Here is a 5,017-nt window from a genome sequence, read left to right as displayed (position 1 = left end):
TGTGTGTGTGTGTGTGTGTGTGTGTGTATGTGTGTGTAGCTAACAGTCTCTCCTAGGGTAGGGTAGAGTCCCTGTGTCCCATAATGGTGAGCCTTTGCCTGTCTGAGTGTACCTTCAGGTTGGACTGGATCCTGACAATTGACAAATGGGAGAGGGCCACAGCCTCTAGGGGTGTGTGTGAGCCAGCTTCTCTCTTTGAGTTTCTCTGGCTCCTCCCAGGGAGAAACACCTGACTGGAGTGGCTGAGCTGGGTCAGAGTTCTGCCCAGGGTTCAGCAGAGAAAGAAAGAAGGGGATGGGAGGAGGATACTGGCCTCTCCTGCCTCTGCTCTGCTACCTTCTATTGCCAGGCAAGACAGGCCTTGTAAGTTAGCAAAGGTCTTTCCGGATTCATTCCCTTTTTAGACAGACCTCCCTACCCGGAGAAACCTTCCTTCTCTTCTCTGATTGTCCCCAGCTCCACCTTCAGAAAGGCTGCCCTGGCTCCAGAGGTCTCTATCCACATCCTGCACTCCCGAATCTCACGTGAAGGTCTCTCACTTAGGATGCCTCTCTCTGCCTTGTGAGGTACCTTTTCTTCTCTCAGTCCCCTCTTGTCTGAGGATGGGCACGGTGAGATCTGAGAAACTCAAGTCTCTACCCAACAGGAATTATCCCTCACCCCCACAGCGGGCCCCAGGCCAGTGTGTGCACTGTGCTGAGTGACTTGGGACCTCAGGGCCCCTAACCTCCCCCAACTCTGGAGATATGCCTCCCTTACAGTGCCCTGCGTGCAACAAGTCTCAACTGGGGTCTATGGAGCCTGGACTAGAGCCATGACCCCACCCCTCTCTCAGTTCAAAGCAACCTCACCCATGGGCCCCCTTTCCACATTGCACAAGGGCTGAAGCGCCCCCTAGTGGCTTGAAGCTCTTTCTTCCATATGGCTGTGTCCAGTGGCTGCTGAAAGGATTTTTGGAGGGCGTTTAGACCAGAGGTTTCCAACTTTTTAAATTTCTTTTTTTTTTTTTTTTTTGAGTTGGAGTCTCACTCTGTCGCCCAGGCTGGAGTGCAGTGGCACACTCACAGTCACCGCAGCCTCGACCTGCTGGGCTCAGGTAATCTCTCTGCCTCAGTCTTCCAAGTAGCTGGATCGACAGGTGTGTGCCACCACACCAGGTTAATTTTTTGATTTATTGTGGAGACGAGGTCTCACCAAGTTGCCCAGGCCGGTCTTGAACCCCTGAGCTCAGACAATCCTCTAGCCTTGGCCTCCCAAAATGTTGGGAATACAGACTTGAGCCACCGTGCCCGGCTCCAACTTTTTAAATTTTAAAAACAATTTCCCTGAACACAACAACACGACATGGTAGTAATTGTCTTTTTGTTACCTCTTGACTAAGGAAACATGTCGTGACTGAGTTCTGGATCACATCATTGAAACCTATTTGTGGCCGGTCACAGTGGGTCACCCAGCACTTTGGGAGACTGAGACGAGAGAATTGTTCTGTCTCATCTGGTAAAATATGCCCATGAAAGGGACCAGGGAGCAGGTGTCAAAAGAATAAATACAGGGATAAGTGGAGTCAGCTCTGCTTACAGCCCCTTCCCCTCTATTTCTGGACTGTACAGACTCTAGGCAAGTTATTTAATCTCTCTGAGACTCGGTCTTCTCATTTATAAAATGGGAGAGAAACATGATGTCTTTCTTACCCCCCCAGGACTGTTGTGAGAACCCAATTAAATGCGTGTGTAAAGTTTTGGTAAATAGGCCAGGTGTGGTGGCTCATACTTGTAATCCCAGCACTTTGGGAGGCTGAGGCAGGAAGATCAATCACTTGAGCCTTGGAAGTCAAGGCTGCAAAGAGCTGTGATTGTGCCACTGTACTCCCCCCTGGGTGATAGAGTGAGACCCCAATTCAGGAAACAAACAAAAAACAACAAAAACTGGCAAGCGGGCTGACCAGATGTAGGAGATTAAGGCCAGGAGATAGTGCTTCTCATCAAGGGCAGAGTCAGGAATCGAACTCTAGCCCTTTAGCACCAGATCTCAAGCTTTTCCCATCACAGGTGCAGTTCTAGGGTGCCTCCCTATTTGGAGAATTTTAGGCTGGAAAGAAAGGAAGTCAGGAGCCCCCTTACACACACACACACACACACACAAAAACCCTCACCTTTGCTTTCTTTTCACTGGGCTGATGCAGCAGGGTGATGGAACCGAAGGGCATGGTGCTGCTTTTGGTAAGTAGCAAAGTGATTTGAGGGAAGGAAACTTTGCATCCATAATCTATTTCATCCTCAAATCAATCCTGGAAAATAGGCTATATCTCATTTAACACTGGAGGTAACAAAACACCAAGGGAAGTTGAATAGACAGGGAGAGAGCTGAGCTTTGACTCCAGGTCTGATGGGAGAACTAGCTCTCTGCTTATCTTTGAGCATTAACCTATGAAGTGGCAATTGTTACAGTTTACATATATCTCTGGTCTACTTTTCAGAGTCAGCTACTTTTCGTTGATTCAGTTCAACACCTTATTGAGTATGCAAGGATGATTCCTAGGCATGGGACCGGGAAACCATAGATTTGGAAACATTGTTTTTGTTTTGTTTGTTTTTTTGTTTGTTTTTTGAGTTGGAGTCTCACTCTGTTGCCCAGACTGGAGTGCAGTGGTACACTCACAGCCACTGTAGCCTCTACCTGCTAGACTCAGGGGATCTTTCTGCTTCAGCCTTCCAAGTAGTTGGAACTACAGGTGAGTACCACCACACCTGATTCATTTTGTTTTATTTTTGATGTAGAGACAAAGTCTCACCATGTTACCCAGGCTGGTCTTGAACCTCTGGGCTCAGACAGTCCTCTCACCTCCATCTACCAAAGTACTGGGATTACAGGCATGAGCTACTGCGCCCAGCCACAAACAAACATTTCTGATGAACAACTTGAGAACTCAGTAAGAACTGCAACCACCTGAGTCCATAGGTTCCAGACCAGTCTGGGCAACTTGGTGAGACCTCGTCTCTACAATAAATAAAAAAGTCCAGGCATGGTGGCTTAGCCTGTAATCCCAGCACTTTGGGAGGCCAAGGCGAGAAGATTGCCTGAGCCTGAGGGTTTGAGACCAGTATGGGAGACTTGGTGAGACCTCGTCTCTACAATAAATCACAAAAACTAGCCGGGCATAGTGGCATCCATCCGTAGTTCCAGCTACTTGGAAGGCTGAGGCGGAAGGATCACTTAAGCCCAGCAGTTCGATGCTGCGGTAGCCGTGAGCGTGCCACTGCACTCCAGCCTGGTGACAAAGAGTGAGACATCAACTAAAAAAAAAATAAATAAAATAAATAAATAATTAGCTGGGCGTGGTGGTGTGTGCCTGTGGTTCCAGCTACTTGGAAGGCTGAGGTGAAAGGATCACTGGAGCCCAGCAGGTGGAGGCTGCAGTGGCCGTGAGTGTGCCACTGTATTCCAGCCTGAGTGACAGAGTGAGACTCTGGCTCAAAAAAAAAAAAAAAAAAGAAAGAAAGAAAGAAAAAGAACTGTGACCACTTCCATCAAACCAGACATCGACAAATTAGTTTTACAAAAACAAGGTCAAGTTTCCCACTAGTTTCATGTTGTTCTCAATTTTTCTAAACTTTATTATAAAGATATAAAAAATAAAAACGTGTTATTATATATACACACTAACTATATTATATTTGCAGCCCAAGACAGTTTCTCCTTACTCAATGCGGCCCAGGGAAGCCAAAAGGTTGGACACCCCTGAGACAGACTCTCCTGAGCCCACCCAGAAGTAGGCTCTCTCCCTGAGCTTAACCCACAGCCTGGAAGGCAGAAGGACTCAAGACTTGTGGGTTTAATTGACAGTAGGGTGATAATCCCAGGATGGAGGTGGGGTGTGAGACCTCCAGGGACAGAGCAAGTAAGAGGGAACTGGGAGGCAGAAACCCAGCGAGGGAGAGTGGAGACCCTGAGCCATGTCTAGACGGATGTCAGTCAGGTCTCCTGCACTGTCCGGGGACCCAGGATGGCAGTTCCTGTGTTGTGACATCTGGCCTGGCCCCTGGGGAGGTGGGGACCAGTGGGGTGCAGGATCATCACCCATGTCCTCCCCAGCAGCACAAATCCCAGAGAGGCTCCCGGTGGAGAAGTGGGGGGCCGGGTGGGAAGATGGCATCCCCTCCTGCCACCTCCCTTGTGCCATGGTGACATCATGTCCTCTGACAGCTCGTTCCAGTCACTGCCTCCCTGCCACCTCGGAAACACTGGCGAGTGGTCTCACCAGAGGTGGAAGATTAAAAAACTAGACCAGGAGATCTCGCTTCTCATCAGTGGCACAGATGGGAATCGAACCCAAGACAGAAGCTTAAGCTGCCAAGAAGGATGAGTGTAACTTATCCAGGTGAAGAGGTAGTGGGGGTTGGGGAGAATGTTGGGGGGCAGATGGAAAAGCAAGGGTGAACACTCTGAGTGAAGACAATAGCTTGGTGCACTTGAGGAAATGCAAACAGCAGAGGGTCAAGGAGTGCAGCTGGGCTGGGTGTGGTGCCTCATGCCTGTAATCCCAGTACTTTGGGAGACCGAGATGAGTAGATTGCCTGAACCTACGGGTTCGAGATCCACCCAAGCAACTTGGTGAGACCTCCTCTCTACATAAATAAAAAATTATCTGGACATGGTAGCACACCTGTAGTTTCGGCTACTTGGAAGGCTGAGGCGGAAGGATCACCAGAGCCCAGCAGGTCAACACTGGGGTACTGTGAGCATGCCAATGCATTGCAGTGGGCAATGGAGTGAGATTCCTACTCAAAAAAAAAAAAAAAAAAGAAGTAAAAACTTTGGCTCTGCTTCTGAAGAAAGCATTTATTAGGATAAGGAAGTTGCATTAGGAAGAGGAGGAGCTATAGCAGGATTCATTCTCCTTATTCCGTCACCCATCCCTCACACCGCTAGAGCTAGCTTGCTTTCGCCTTCTTTCTATTCTCTCTTTTTTTTGAATTGGAGTCTCACTCTGTCGCCCAGACTGGAGTGCAGTGGCCGC

Source organism: Carlito syrichta, unplaced genomic scaffold (assembly GCF_000164805.1).
Source record: "Carlito syrichta isolate Samal-C Ts95f unplaced genomic scaffold, Tarsius_syrichta-2.0.1 Scaffold305684, whole genome shotgun sequence".
Classification (NCBI taxonomy): domain Eukaryota; kingdom Metazoa; phylum Chordata; class Mammalia; order Primates; family Tarsiidae; genus Carlito; species Carlito syrichta.
The sequence above is the reverse complement of the archived record's forward strand: the minus strand, read 5'-3'. Positions refer to the sequence as shown.